Source organism: Amphiura filiformis, chromosome 11 (assembly GCF_039555335.1).
Source record: "Amphiura filiformis chromosome 11, Afil_fr2py, whole genome shotgun sequence".
Taxonomy (NCBI): domain Eukaryota; kingdom Metazoa; phylum Echinodermata; class Ophiuroidea; order Amphilepidida; family Amphiuridae; genus Amphiura; species Amphiura filiformis.
The window spans coordinates 58,694,954-58,712,582 of record NC_092638.1 but is presented as its reverse complement, the minus strand read 5'-3'; positions in this window follow the sequence as shown (position 1 = coordinate 58,712,582).

Here is a 17,629-nt window from a genome sequence, read left to right as displayed (position 1 = left end):
TGAGTTAAGTCACTCCATTGGTTTGATATTTACTACATTTACCGAAGAAAGGTATAAGCTAAAATACTCCCGAAAATACTAACCTCAGAAGAAACAATGTTTATACGTTATCTATGGTAGTTAATCGTCCAAATCCAATATGACTTCAAAAAGTAGAAATTCATCAAAAATTGAGGGCGTCATTGTGGAGCAAATCACACATTTTGGCTTTATGTCCTGCATGGCTGTGATTTAAATCACTCCAGCGGAATCAAATGCCACAATAATTGAAGGAATATTGACGAGTTCCACATTTTCATTAAAAAATCTTCATGACCATATTTGGAATCAGTGAGCCATCATTATCTCCTGAAGCACAACCTAGTGTACACTAGGCATAAATTGGGGCACACTGAAGCACAACCTAGTCTACACTAGGCATACCTTGTGGCACACTGAAGTACAACCTAGTCTACACTAGGCATACCTTGTGGCACACTGAAGAACAACCTAGTCTACACTAGGCATACCTTGTGGTACACTGAAGCACAACCTAGTCTACACTAGGCATACCTTGTGGCACACTGAAGTACAACCTAGTATACACTAGGCATACCTTGTGGCACACTGACGGATAAGCTAGTCTACACTAGGCATACCATGTGCCACACTGAAGCACAACCTAGTCTACACTAGACATACCTTGTGGCACACTGAAGCGCAACCTAGTCTACACTAGGCATACCTTGTGGTACACTGAAGCACAACCTAGTCTACACTGGGCATACCTTGTGGCACACTGAAACATAACCTAGTCTACACTAGGCTTACCTTGTGGCACACTGAAGCACAACCTAGTCTACACTAGGCTTACCTTGTGGCACACTGAAGCACAACCTAGTCTACACTAGGCATATCTTGTGGCACACTGAAGCGCAACCTAGTCTACACTAGGCATACCTTGTGGCACACTGAAGCATAACCTAGTCTACACTAGGCATATCTTGTGGCACACTGAAGCACAACCTAGTCTACACTAGGCATATCTTGTGGCACACTGAAGCACAACCTAGTTTACACTAGGCATACCTTGTGGCACACTGAAGCACAACCTAATCCACACCAGACATACCTTGTGGCACACTGAAGCACAACCTAGTCTACACTAGGCATACCTTGTGGCCTGATTATAACATCATATAGTTTTGTGTGCTTTCATTGTAAATTTATTAGCTGGTTATGGTTATATCATGTATTCAACCATTTGTACAATATGCCCGTAACCACTGTATCTGTTTAGTAAGATACTTCGCGTTCACACTTCATCTGCGACGTGACCAAAAGCCAAAAAAATCATTCGCTATTGGCGTGAGTCACTTCTTATTTCAGCAATTTGCAACGATATTGATTTGAATTCTAACAAAATGTCAAAAAAATAATTGTTTTATTTAATTCTAAAAGTACATTTGGAATTAATGTAAGGTTATGTTTGTAAATCAGAAAAATATAATTTAAAACTATGTGCGATTTGCATTAATAATAATAAACTCCTAAATTATTTGTGACATATCGTGCTGCATATCAATAAATATCTACTTTATTCCCCTTTAAAATGACACCACATTTAAATGTAATGTCAATTTAATTTAAATTTAAATCCTTTTCACGCCTGAGTACACGTCATGTGAATGTAGTGGCGTCTCCGAAGGTCCCAGGTTCCAATCCTGGATGGTCAGTGAACATTTTTCACTGGCTGTCATTTTTGTATGTGGAGAATGGTGTTAAAAAACCTTTCTCATATTTAATTTCCCACAAAGTTTAACTTTATTTTTCGGTCTCGAATACGATTTCTTAAAGTTTCTTAGATGAAAAGATGATAGAAGGCGCGTATTGAACTGAAGGCCTATAGATAATAACATCACTGCTCTTCTCCATCTGACTCATTAGCTCAGTTGGTAGAGCATCGGTCCGGTGATCCGAAGGTCCCAGGTTCCAATCCTTGATGGTCATTGAGATGTTTTCACTGGCTGTCATTTGTGTATGTGAAGACCTGTGTTAAAAACCTTTCTCTTGGTTTCTACTAATTTCATTGTAATTAAATCCTTTTTGGCTTTTTTTTTAAAATTTAAGTAGGATCTGCGATTGCAGGTCACACTATTGGAAATATGTTGGCGACCTCACCTTTGCTGAAAATCGTTCCTCTATTGTGACTAGCAACTTGCAGCAGATTTTGAAGACTTCCTGAAGTGATCGGTTGATAATCAACTCCAACTTCATCCCGACAAGTGTTAAGCCATGCACATTTGTTTCATGAAAGATTCTCTTCCTCATCCAGACTAAAAAATTGGTGTCTCACTTCTCTCTATTGTACCTTCTGAAAAAGTGTTGGATATTTGGCTCCGGTCTGACCCGAAATGGGACGCTCAAATGGACCATATGGGCAAGAATTCCGATAGATGGCTATTTATGCTTCGTACTCAAAAGAGTACATCTGAGTTACTGACTGTTTACAGAGGATATACAGGCTGAGTCAAAAAGAAGTAAACTCTTGTTTGAAGGGCTGTAACTAGAGATCTGTAAGGAATCTGCTAAAATGAAAATATCAGTGGAAAGAGCAAACTCTACACGTCTAAATAATAACAAGAATTGTTGTAATTGCGCAGAGCAAACTAAAGTTATACTCATTTGAATACAACCACCCATTTTTGTAGCTGCACACGGCCGATTGATTTTCATCCATTTCAATTTCGAATCAATAAAGTACTATCAGGATTTACTGTTGAATTGACAACTTTTGCTTTTAATTAATTACAAACGGCGTCCCAAGAATGAAGTACATGACGGTACTGTAGTTTATATGGATACCAATTCAAGTCTTCACGAACGATCGGGCAGAAGCTTGACTGGGGAGCTGATCTTTGGGTCTTGCTGTAACGCATGTCTAACTCTAGCAATCTTCACTTGTGATCTAGCAGTTCATGGTCTGCGTGAAGCTTCCGGATGTCGGTTATTTAGTGTCCCATGCACATTGTGCTTGTTCACATTCTTCTATACTGCTCCCTTACATGGAATCCGATTAGATGTGGGACACTGGAGACGAAAACGACGCTGAACTTCAGTGGGACTCTTAGTTTCATGATATTTCGTCGACAGAAACGTACGATCCCGTAAGGTAAATTGTAGTGCCATGTTGTCATTTGGTCCGTTTCATAATAATGTAGTGCAATGAGGTAAGATTCATATTGAAAAGAACCCATTAACATGAGGGAATTATTGATCGAAACCACACCTGCCACAGAACTTTATTTGCATTTGAATATCGCGCCTTACGAAACAATATAATAGGTACTTGGAAAGTGAAACCGTGTGCAGCTACAAAAAAGGGTGGTTGTATTCAAATTAGTATAACTTAAGTTTGCTGTGAGAAATTCGAACAATTCTTGTTTTAAATTAGATGTGTAGAATGTGCTCTTTCCACTGATATTTTCATTTTTAGCAGATTCCTCACAGATCTCTAGTTACAGCCCTTCAAACAAGAGTTTACTTCTTTTTGACTCAGCCTGTATTAGACCCCTGATGTCATTTGACACTCCACGCTCACATCCAAGCAGTCCATCAAGCTTGAGAACATCCAGAAAAGAATTCTGAAAATTATCCTTGGGTCCAATTATGAAAATGCTCTTGTTGTGTGCAATCATGATAAACTATCTGCTAGGAGGGAGCAACATTGCCTTAATTTCGAGTTGCCATCAAGTTGCTTACTCCCAACAAAGGACAGGCTCATGGTAGACAATTAAGAAACAACGCCAATCCGTGCGCGTACAGATAGGTTGTCTAGGAGTCCAGTTCCATACTTTGATGATGATTTTCTCATTTTTGTGTTTTGCTTGTTCATATTATGTGTACAATGTAATTCGACCTCCGGCCCGCAATTTTGTGCTAATAAAATCACATCATATCATATCATATCATATCATATCATATCATATCATATCATATCATATCGTATCATATCATATCACAATCTCTTTTGCAAAATTGCATATTGTCTGCTTCCAGCTTGAAACGTTAGTGCTTATTATTGCATTATATTAGATTATCTGTTCATTATATCACACAGTGTCATCGCCCCGATATCTTCATTGCAGAAATCGCCATGGTAGGTTAAATCCACAGCCACGCATGGCCATTTTGTTCCGACCTTTGAGACGTATAATCAGTCCAAGAGAACGCCAAATATGGATCAGGAGTATTACATAATAATACCCTGCTATGACAATAGCTGCACTAGGTTAATCGTATAATCTCCTTATGTGGTTAGCATGGCTGGGCCAGGAAATCCACAAGGTCAGCCAATGTATGTACATGTATTCGGTACATGTGCCATATCTTTACAATGGGTGATAAATTTCTGGTTTGTTTTATTTCAAAACGCAACATTCGATATTCTAAAGCTTGGTCCAAATCCAAGAGAAGAACCAACTCTAGTAATTTATGTGGTTTCAAATTATATCAGACGTTGCCTTTTTGATAGAAATGGTGTTTGTTGATGTGCACAGTTTCCCATTAGATCATAACATGCTGTTGTACACATCCAAGGTCAAAGGTCTTTTAATCCATATTTGGCGTTGTTCTGGGACTGATAATGAGCCGAGGGACATCCGACTAAGGCTACTGACAATAGCCTGGTAATCAACCTCTCTGTGTGTGAGTGAGCATGTATACGCCATGATAAGGTCAATGGTCATCTGCTTTGGCCACGAGTGAGTGGAGCTAGCCTACATTGCGCTATAGTTCGGCACATATAAAATCTGAATTTTTGTACCCATTTGAGTTCAAGACGCAAGCTTCTTTTTCAAGACGCAAGCTAACGATTATCATATCCGTTCAACACATATATTCAAGTGCAAGGAACAAAATCTGGCTTCTTTAGACTAAATAAATTACGGGAGATATTCATCATTTTCTACCCCGATTTATCGTCTGAATATCAAATCGTGCATAGCACACTCACGTGTATCGATCCCGGGTATTCATTTCAGTGTCTCTGCTGTATAATGTAATTATTAACCGGGCGATGTCGGTGTGTATCATATCAACCGCTTTCCAAAACACACGTTTCTTATTTTGGAACTATATAGATTGTAAATCAATTTAATGTCTCCTAACAAGTTTACTTAATGTACAGCTGTCGAGGACCTTGTATTTATAGTTGAAGCTAAATCCCTATTATCGCGCAACCTGCCGCATAAAATAGCTCTCTTAAACGCGGCACGATAACGTGGGTTTATTAGACCATAAATTACCGGATTTACACCCGAATTGACACAATTACAGAAAGTCCCAAGAAATACTATGACTCTGGTTTGCTCTGCGTTAAATAACTTATTTCCAATGATAGCGCTTATAATATTGACAAAAACATTGCATTGCCAGGGAGTAACACAGATGAAAAATATGACGCCAGTTGATATCAACATCTTAGCTGCGTTGTTCCGTACCCGTTTCTGCTCCATCGTTTCTTGCGCTCCATTTACATCAGCCGTCGCCGCATCGCTTGGAGTAACTCGATTTTGTCCAAGTTTCTGTATGATCTTTGCATACATTACCATATTTATAATCAGTGACGTGGTGAATGAGAATGTTTGTAGCGTATACGAAAATATTGACATTGAAGTCGATGACCCTGAACAAAATGATATTTCGGAAAGTAAATGTTTGTAAGGTTCCCGCGATGGCCACAAAATGCAATAACGAGTCAATGTTGTTGAATTTGCTGAACCTAATGCAAAACCAATTAAAGCGACAACCAGCCACGTTGTTACAATAAGTTTAAAGGTGCGGCGTCTGCTACTTATTAGACGGTGTTTCACTGGGTGACAGATGCTGAAAAATCGCTCTAAACTTACTAAAGTAACAAAGCCTATGGAGCCATAGTAGGATATATAAGTAGCTGTTGTGGACAGAGCACAACCAGTGCTTGAATTAAAAGGGTCCGTGTACATATATGGGGATCGGGAAATAGCCCAAAATGTATGGACTGCGACGCACAATATGAAGCACAGATCTGCGATGGCCAGATTAGCTAAGTAAAACGTTGTTATCGTTCGCATCTCGCGGATTCGAACAACAGTCAATAAAAACATACAGTTTCCGAGAAATCCGAAGATTAATATGAGTGGAATCAAGATGTTGACGAGAATATATTCGGTTGTTGTGTAGAATAGACCTAATTTAGATATGACGTCATCGGCTAAGAATAGAAGAGGCCAGACTTTGTCAGGTGGACAGTCACTTTGAAGGGAGAATATAGGAAAACCATCAGTATCATTAAGCGTATCGTTGGCCATATTCAATGAATTATTACGTCGTTGTTGTCGCAGTCGACCTCAAGTTGACAGCAGATGTTAATAGTGACTGATAATGATTTTTGGCGTAAGACCACCTGAATATCTTCGTAGATTGCTTTAAGTTTTAATACATTGAACAGCAATAGCAGTAATATATGTAGTTGAGCACCCAGCAAAAACGGTCTGGATGGAAAAGTTCACTGATGCCGAGTAGACCCAGCACTTATACACACAACACCAGGTAGTAATTGATTGCGAAATGAATTTACCCTATAGACCACCTGAAGATCTTCGTAGATTGCTTTTAGTTTTAATACATTGAACAGCAAGTAAAATATATAGTGGAGCATCCAGCAAAAACGGCATGGGTGCAAAAGATCATTGACACTGATGATGGTCAATGACCATTGGTCATACACACAGCATCAACTACAATTTTAAACCGGCAGTTCCATGGATGCTGCGTTATAAATTGAGCCGTAAATGTCAAGTTTCCGTCTTCGACGGTTGATAAATGTTGAGGTAGAGGCGGCATTGATGTTGTTAATTGCAAGTTGTCTGTTATACCCTACAAAAAATTTCCTTGGGTATTGATTCACAGAAAGTCACAAAAATACACAATAAAATCCGTGTGTGTTGTAGTAACACTTCTAGCCAGTTCGTGGTGTGAAGTTATGTACGGTATATCAAATGGAGACTGAACATGCATGTCGTCAGGAAAATAACAATAGATTGAAAGTACTTCTTGAAACCCCACTGCGCATACTCACAGTAAAGCAATCAGACACAAGAATTCGTATTGTTCTGTTCTATTCAGCTTTTGGCTCCTTCGTTGCCTGAACATTATACCGTCTGGCGAAATTTATCAAAGTCTCTGATTGGTGAATTGCTTCTCCGTGTTTAACGTAACGGTTGCGCGAATACCAGAAATTGCTAGTATCTCGAGCTTTTTGAAAGTGTAATTTTCACTTCCGGTTTTTAATTTGACCAATTGATATCCTTTAAAGTTTAACACAGTTTGTCACATCTGTTGACCAATCAATAAGTGTTATTTCGTACGAGCTTAACCGTGTAAACAAACAACAAACTTTGGACGACTGAATCAATCTTTTTTTCGAATGAACATTATGAAAGTGATGGAACCCTAAAGTACAAGCCTAATTACTTTGTTGATTGCTCAATATATTGGATGATTTAATAGTAATGAAAACTCGATACTCTTATACATCATGTTCTTGAATATTTATTTTAAAATACTATAAGCTTAATTAACATCAAATAATATGTGCATAAAATTACACATTAATGTACGTAAGAATGTTTTTTTTTTATATATCTCAACAATAAATAATTTCATGATATGTTCACGATTCATCTGTTTTACTTAAACAGTACAAGATCATCTCTCAAGATATATGATATTGTACAGAGATTTTAATCAAGCGGTCCGTGTTGTCTGAATGATGCATTTTAGCCACAACATATCTTGATACATAAAAGATTTGTGCATTATGTATTTTGTATAATTTTTTATATATCTGAAGTTCCATGGTTTGGCGCCAAGATTGTTTTTATCTTCCCAAACAGGGGTGTAGGTAGTCTCATAGATTGCTCCTGCCAGGGAGGTTAATAACAGGTACTGCTAATATTAGTAGGGTGAAAATATATTTGTAGGTACGATTTATGCACTGTTTTCAGTGTAATTTGACATTGTCTTTTGGGTGCACCTTATTTTTAAATAAACATTTTGTGGTAAAGAAGTTTTTTGAAAATTGCTCAACTCAATATATTCAACCTGTCTATTTCCCAAAATAACTTTGGAGTAAGAATAACTGTCACAAAGTACACAATGACATAGAAAGCTAAAATTATTAAAATTAATTTGATCTATTTCCATACAAACCTTAAAAGAATTCATGGAGCCAATTTACCGGGTAATAGATTTGAAACATCTGTTAACATGTTTCTTTTTATGCGAATCCAATAGAAATGAAGGTGTTAAACTCACATAGTGACATCTCACCATTACACTAGTGGTTTCATCAGACTAGCAACTCATCACATCTGACTGTTTCCTTTTATAGGCGACACCTTCATTTCTATTGGAATTGGATTCGCATAAAAAGAATCTAACAATCCAAATGAACTTGTTCAAAGATTTAAAACATGGTTTGAAATAAATCCAGATAATACATTTGGTCATTCCACGTCTTTGAGCATGCAGAAACACCGGAATAGTATTGAGATAATATAGTTACCGGTATCTCTTTACTTTTTCCACCTGTGTATTGTTTTGTATAACCGTATGTATTTACTTTATAAGAATGGGCAAAATAATAATTATGAGCATACCGTTGGGAAATGGATGAACATAACTTTCAAACAGCCCTTATTTGACATGCTGCATGGATATGAGTTATCTAATCTGATAATATATCTTAATTTTAGTCAAATAATCCATGCAGGAGACTATATAAGATTATCCTTGCAGATGTAACTCTTTTGATACAACGTTGCCATGGTTACCAATTCACACATTATTACGTTTATTCAGATAAAATCATTATTTTCATAGAATAAGAAGCTGTTAGAAAAACCAACGCTCTTTCTGCGCTTTACGACCATAAGTATATATATCACATAACAATAACGATTTATCATAGCGCCTAACCGAAAAGATCTAGTCACTTAACAAGCAAAATACACTACAATTTTGCAGTTGCAACTAAAGCTACAACTTAATCCTACACGTGATAGATAACATATATCAGAGTCAACAAGGTATGATGAGAACAAATAACAGATCTGTCGTCAAAATGGGTTTTAGTTCTTTTACTTGCTTTTGCATTCAAATTTACCAATCGTTCGTTCGTAAAATACATTATTATATTATTAGTCTTTTTTCACCAAGGTTTCATGTAGTTATGCTAAAGTGACTATTGACTATATCGATGGAAATGAATAAGAGAAATGTGATACAAACGTTCAAATAACTCAGAATATTAGAAATAGGTATAGAATCGTGGCAAAGTTATCAAAGTAAAACTTTTTCTTCTTCATAGCTAGAAGTAGTATATTCAAAATGAAAAGATCCACCAAACGATCTTTTAGGTTGTGGTCAAAATCTATTTTTTTACAAGTGGATTACCCGTCTATGCTATGGGCCTGAATGCCATTAATTACAACAAGAACATGAATGTGATGCAATCAAGCAAAATCAGTCGGAACTCGGAAATATTGATTTTGAGATATAGCCAAACAAAGGAAATATTTTCTTTTGTTTCCTTTTGTTTTGGAAACTCTTTAATTGCTTATATCTTTGGAACTGGTTGCTCAATTTCATTGGGGTTTTCTGCAAAATCCAGCTTTCTAAATGCTATTTACTCTCCTATAATAAACTGAAAATGCAATATTTCCGAGTTCCGACTGATTTTGCTTGATCGCATCACAAATAATTTATATCTGAGTGTCTGATACGAAAGAAGTGCTTCCATTGTTTACAATGTACATTGATCACTATTTAATAGGTATAGCATGAATAGCACATTAAAACACCATAATTGCAGTATAGATGTTGTGCTTGACGTATCATACCGTAAATATGGCGGACTACTCAAATGCATTCAACAAAAGCATGATTGCAATCTACCGCGACAGATCGTCTCAATAACAAATGCACTGCGATCAAATAGGTTGATGACAACATTTGATTGAATGGACTGCACTGCGTCATGATTACGGGGATAGATACCGGTTCAAATCATTTGCTTGGAGCTAATCAATAATTTCACGCACAACCTCTATGCGTGCTATAGATCATTATATTGTGCTATATGCAATAAAATTGCACTATAAGCGCATTGTTGCACATGAAATTGCTATTCTGTGATTTTTGTACTACCATGACATTAGCACCACCATTTTTTTATTTATTTATTTTTTTATTTTTTGACGAGCATAAGCCTTTATTATACATATTACGAAAACCACATATTATACATATTTAAATCATTAAATCACACATTTTCAGAACACACAGATTATTGCATTACACTATATAAAATATACATATATTAGCACCACCATGCAATTATTAGGTTTTAAGTAGAAATAGCGCTAAGTTGCGAGAAAATTACAGTGGAAAACGATTCACTAGCAAACGATTCGACAAAATTCCAATTTGCTATTCAGCAATTTAATATTCAGTGACATTATGGCAAATGTCAGATACAGCGTCTTGTACCAACCTCGAAGTAGAAAACTGAACGGGTTAAGCGAAAAAAAAACATATAAAAGAAATCACAATAGTGAGAATATTGCTAAAAATTCTTGATAATATTGATGAAAATGATAACTATAATAAATTTATTGACACCTTGATGTTTAATGTACTTCACGCTGAATGGATTCTATTGGTGTAAAGTTATTAAGACAAGAACCGTCACTACAGGAATATAAGAATGTATTAATAAGAAGAATATCAATACATTCAATCACCAAATGCAAGAAGATTTCAAATATTGAAGACATATAAAAATAGGTTGCAGATACTTATTCGAAAATCGAAACCCAAATATTTTTGTTTGAGCATGCTTAAAATAATATGAAAGAGTAAATATAGAGATGTTCAGCGTTCGAAGCACCCGAGGGGGTACTTCGATATTTTGTGGACGAGGTGTTGAGGCTCCAGACTTGAAACCCTTGCCCATTTCCAAGGGCCATTAGATATGTTAGACCGTGGAAAGGTACCCATTTCTAAGGATTGCCTCAAGAATATAGACCCATGTCTAAAGATTTCTTTTGAAATATAGACCCATTTTCACCGAATAGATCCAGATTTACTCGTCATGCTCATGGAAAGGGTTTATGTCAAAAACGAACCCATGTATAAGGATTTTCCAGCAAAAAATAGGGACACATGTCTACTGAGATACATGTCGTACAAAATTGAGGTACCTTCACGCACATTTTACACTGTAACTCAGGATACAATTTGGCCACTTTACGGCTCATTCGTAGTGTACGGCCACAAATGTCACTATGTGAAATGGAAAATTTGGAAAAATCTCTCTACGCCACTATGTGTTGATGAAAGACGAAATACACCAAATTCACTTCTCTAATATACATTTAAAATGATTTGTCATAAATGTTCGCTTTTTTTAAATGGTCGATGGAATGGTACTAACATTCTTATTTACTCAAAACAGCGAGTTTGCGCATTCGTCACTCTGCCGAATTAATAATGTTATAAAGAATCGGTGTGAGGTTAAAGGTTTTGCCCAACTTCTTATATGCTTTCCACACAATTGCAGAGCAAATATTTATAATTTTTTTTCCATCAGGATATATCTGTTCCATATAGTAGCATATCATCAGCTTTCCCATTTCCCAAACGCGGTAATTTCCATAGCCAACTTCTGCCCAACCTCCTAAGCTTTTTGCACATTATTGCAGGTCTGCTTCCAGACAGAACATTTCTAAATGCTTATGGTATTGAATCACGACATATGTGTTCCATATATTAGTATATCAGCAGCTTTCCCATTTCTGAAACGCGGGTTCTTATTTCAAACCTTAGAGTTACCAAATTTATTGCAAACAAATTTAATTTAATGTACAGCCGACGAGGACCTTGTATCTATAGTTGCAACTTGATTGTAAATTAATTTGATGTCGCCCATCATGTTTATTTAATGTAGAGCTGACGAGGACCTCGTCTTTATAGTCGAAACTAAATCCCTATTATCTCTCAGCCTGCCACATAAAACAACTCTCTTAAACGCGGCACGATAACGCGGGTTTGTAAGACCATAAATTACCGGATTTACACCCGAATTGACACAATTACAGAAAGTCCCAAGAAATACTATGACTCTGGTTTGCTCTGCGTCAAATAACTTATTTCCAATGATAGCGCTTATGATATTAACAAAAATATTGCATTGCCAGGGAGTAACACAGATGAAAAATATGACGCCAGTTGATATCAGCATCTTAGCTGCGCTGTTGCGCACACGCTTCTGCTCCAGCGTTTCTTGCGCTCCATTACCAGCCGTCGCTGCATCCCTTGGAGTAACTCGATTTTGTCCAAGTTTCTGTATGATCTTTGCATACATTACCATATTTATGATCAGTGACGTAATGAAAGCACAAAATTGTAGCGTAAACGAAAATAATGATACTGAGGTCGATGAACCTGTACAAAAGAATATTTCGGAAAGTAAATGTTTGTAAGGTTCCCGTGATGGCCACAAAATGCAATAACGAGTCAATGTTGTAGAATTACCTAAGCCTAACGCAAAACCAATTAAAACGACAACCACCCACGTTGTTACAATCAGATTTAAGGTGCGTCTTCTGCTGTTTATGAGTCGATGTTTCACGGGGTGGCAGATGCTGAAAAAACGCTCTAAACTTACTAAAGTAACAAAGCCTATGGAGCCAAAATATGAGATGTATGTAATTGTTTTAGACAGAGCACAACCAATGCTTGAATTAAAAGGGTCCGTGTACATATATGGAGATCGAGATACAGTCCAAAATGTGTGGACTGCAACGCACAATATGAAACACAGATCTGCGATGGCCAGATTGGCTAAGTAAAACGTTGTTATCGTTCGCATCTCGCGGATTCGAACAACAGTCAATAAAAACATACAGTTTCCGAGAAATCCGAAGATTAATATGAGTGGAATCAAGATGTTGACGAGAATATATTCGGTTGTTGTGTAGAATAGACCTAATTTAGATATGACGTCATCGGTTAAGAATAGAAAAGGCCAGACTTTGTCAGGTGGACAGTCACTTTGAAGGGAGAATATAGGAAAACCATCAGCATCATTAAGCGTATCGTTGGCCATATTCAATGAATTGTTATTGGTCAAAATCCAGCTTAAGTTGACAGCAGTTGCTGATAATGACAAAGTCCAGTCTAAGTTGACAGCAGTTGGTGATAATGACAAAGTCCAGCTTAAGTTGACAGCAGTTGCTGATAATAGTAAAGTCCAGCTTAAGTTGACAGCAGTTGCTGATAATTACAAAGTTCAGCTAAAGTTGACAGCAGTTGCTGATTATGACAAAATCCAGCTTAAGTTGACAGCAGTTGCTGATAATGACAATGAAACGATCACTGATGTAAGTTACTACTATTACAGCTATTGGACTGTTGGATGCACATATCAGATGTCATATAACAGCACAAAATCCTTCCATGTTCAAGAGGTAGGCAAGAAATGGGATGTCGTTATAAGAGTAAAGTTTTCCTTCTCCATGCAGCCAACTTCTTTGTTATAATTATGTCACAAAAAAATCACCAAAAGGCATCATGGAAATTTACTTCTGTTCTATATAGTAACACTTCTATTGGTGTAAAGTTAAGTGGATAAAATGGCGACTGATAAATTGATAAATTGGTAGGAAAGAAAAATTGAGTAGAGTATATAAAACGAAGACTGGTAAACGAAAACTGGTAGTAGAGAATATCAAACGGAGACTAGTTAACGGTAAACTGATAGCAGGGCACACTGCAAAAAGCAATGAATGATCATGATATATAACGTTATTCCTTAATGTTCTTAAGATTAAAACTACGTCTTGAAACGCCACTGCGCATACTCACTGTAAAGCATTTAATTATAGACAAGAATTCACATTCGTCACGTAACCAAGCCACCTAAAACATGCTCAAAATTGATCTGTAATTGGTCAATTTTACCATAGATTGTTGACAATCTATGAATTTACCAACGTGCTTTGCGGTAGTTGTGGGTGTATCTGAAAGCCCAAACAATGGGTATTGCTTAGTGCGAGCATTTCGCCTTCTTGTTCATGTTGCATGTTGTTCCCTTCGGGCTATTAAGCAGCCACAGAGCGTTCAGTGCCAAGGCTAGCATTCGCAGTGTTGTTCTGTATAGTGATGTAATTTCAATTCGAATTGCGATGCGTTACGGGGAATAGGTAAATGGTAAACTGCCAGAGGAAAAAAATGCAAAAAGTATTGGATTGAATCGATTGAGAATCTTATATAAATATAATCAAACGCATTGTGTCACAAATATGAATTGATGCAGACAGTAATGTGCGTCATTCTCAGTAAACACTGCTCAGAATCGTTTAGAGGAGGATTGCATTAGGTTTTCAATTGCTATACATTTTATATGGCAATTTTATCAACATCGTGATATAATAGCAATAGCTATCATCGGCGGCAATCCATCTGGCATTATAATAAGCACACCATTTAGCAGTCAAGTTAGCTCAATCGATAAGACGTTCGACTATGGTGAGAGAGGTTGCGGGTTCGAACCCTGGCGGTGCCTAGTTCGATCTCGTGGAAAATTGAGTTAGCTTTTAATTCCCCTGGACAATGCATATACATTTGGTCATTCCAAGTCTTTGAGCATGCAGAAACTCCCGAACAGTATTGAGATAATATAGTTACCGGTATCGGCCTACTTTCAAGGTTGAAAGAATACTTAAAAAAACCTTTTTCCACTTGTGTATTGTTTTGTATAACCGTATGTATTTACTTTAATATAAGAATAGGCAAAATAATTATTACGAGCACATAGTTGGGAAATGGGTTAGCATAATAACTTTTATAGCCCTTACTTGACATGCTGGATATGAGTTATCTAATCGGATAATATCTCTTAATTTTAGTCAAATAATCCATGCAGGAGACTCTATAAGATTATTCTTGCAGATCTAACTCTTTTGATACAACGTTGCTATGGTTACTAATTCACACATTATTATGTTTATTATTATAGTTTCAGATAAAATCATTATTTTCATAGAATAAGAAGCTGTTAGAAAAACCAACGTTCTGCGCATTACGCCAATATATAAGTTAACATATCACATAACTATAACGATTTATTATATCGCCTAACCGTAAAGATCTAGTCACTTAACAGGCAAAATACACTACAATCTTGCAGTAGCAACTATAGCTACAACTTTATCATACACGTGATAGATAACAAATATCAGAGTCAACAAAGTATGATGAGAACAAATAACAGGTCTATCGTCAAGATGGTTTTTTGTTCTTTTACTTGCTTTTGCATTCAAATTTACCAACCGTTTGTTCTTAAAATGCATTGTTAGTCTTTTTTTATCAAGGTTACGTGTCTTTATGCTAAAGTCACTATTGACTATATCGATAGAAATGAATAAGAGAAACGTGATATCCCAGCAAACACAAAACGTTTTCGACATCATTTGCAAAAGGTTATAAAAGGTTGTTAGAAAACGTTTAAATGTCGGGTTATATAAAGGGTATATTAAGGGTATAAAACGTTTTCATAACATTAAAACACATTTCTTGATAATCAACTGCTCAGCAAACACAAAATGTTTTATAGAAAACGTTTATATGTCGGGTTATATAAAGGGTATAAAAACGTTTTTATAACGTTCCAAAAACATTTTGAAAACTTGATACAAAACATTCTAAACAGAAAGTTATTTTGGGGTTGACAAAATATTTTGCGAAAAATGTTTGCCCAAAATATTTGCAATAACGTTTTAAAAACGTTTTCATAACCTTTATATAACCCGACATTTAAATGTTATTAAAACGTTTTGAAAAATACATTTTAAGAACATTTAGAAAAAATGTTTGCAAAAATAGTTTACAATAACATTTTGAAAACATTTTAAAAATATTTTTGTAGTGTGTTTTCATACCAAACGTTTTAAAACGTTTTCATGACCTTTATATAACCCGACATTTTAATGTTATTAAAACGTTTTTACCGACACCAAAAGCCAAAATATAACTTATTTAAAACGTTTTTAAAACGTTTTTGTGTTTGCTGGGATACGTATTCAAATAACTCAGCATTTTTGAAAAATAAGTAGAATCGTGGCAAAGTTATAAAAGTAAAACTTCTTCTTCCTACCTAGAAGTAGTATATTCAAATATTCTTTTAGGGCGTGGTCAAAATCTATTTTTTACAAGTGGATTACCCCTTATATAATCCTTCCAGGCTACGGGCCTGAATGTCATTAATTACAACTGCCCGCCTATTAATTCTGTCTCCTGATTGTCTAATGTTTGGGCAAGAAAAATAAAATGCCCACCCAGTAAATTATTCATTTTACCTCTCTTCCCCCATTTTTTGGAATTTGCATTAACATACCGTATTTCAATAGGTTACCTCAATAGGTTACCCTGTACAGAAATCTGTGGTTGCCTAAAGTACGGGTGCAAGGAGTACACACAACTGGCTAAGAAATTAATTTAACAAAATATGTTAGACTATTATTGAAAGCACCATACCTCACAGCTGCTTATATGTATTTCTTGAGAAAATTTGAAAAAAAAAATGCAAAGCATCAAAATGTTTCATATAATGCAGAAAAAATAGCCATAGTATATTTCCTTATTTTTTATGTGTTTACTGATTTATCTCAATGAGGAGCTATGCAAAAATACATTCACAAACATAACAAATGAGATGAAGAGATGAAAGAAAATATCAATTGGGGGTGCCGACCATCAAAACTGACCATACAGGGGGGAGGAGGTGAGAGTGACCCACCAAAGGTTTCTACAGTAAAATCCATGATTTTCATTTCGCTCTTGTAAAATTATTCCAAGAGATATTGACTCTTTTGTTAGTTAGTTTGAAAAAGTCATATACTCTTATATTTAGTAGAAAATGCGGCAAAAATCGCATGTTCGTAGAATTTTGTCTATACTTCTGCCGTCATAGCGACATTATGTGGGGAGTGTTTGTACTTATTTAGTATCCCTTGGACAGAAGAGACCCATAGCTATACATTAGTACCAAACATAACGGTATGTGGCGTTTAGAATTGACATTTCGTAGTCCGTGTTACAAAATATGGTTCAGTAATTATATGGTTAATCACATTACTAGAACATATCTGAGTGTCTGAGACAGAAGAAGTGCTTCCATTGTTTGCAATGTACATTGATCACTATTTAATAGGTGTAGCAGGAATAACACATTCTAACACGATAGTGGCAGTATTATTTATTTATTATTTATTTATTTATTTATTTATTTGTGACACATTAAGCACTGACATCTAAGAGATGAGTGGACCCCTCTCATGCAAGCTGGTCATGAGTACAAAGTATTGCACTATAAATACACATAAAAATTAGAAATTAGTATTATGATAGTATTATGCTATCTGAAATAAAATTGCACAAATAGCTCTATGTAGCACAAGTAGGTGCTATTCTGTTACAAAAGAAATAGGTGTAGCATAAATAGCACACATTAGCCCGATAGTTACAATATTATGCTATCTGAAAA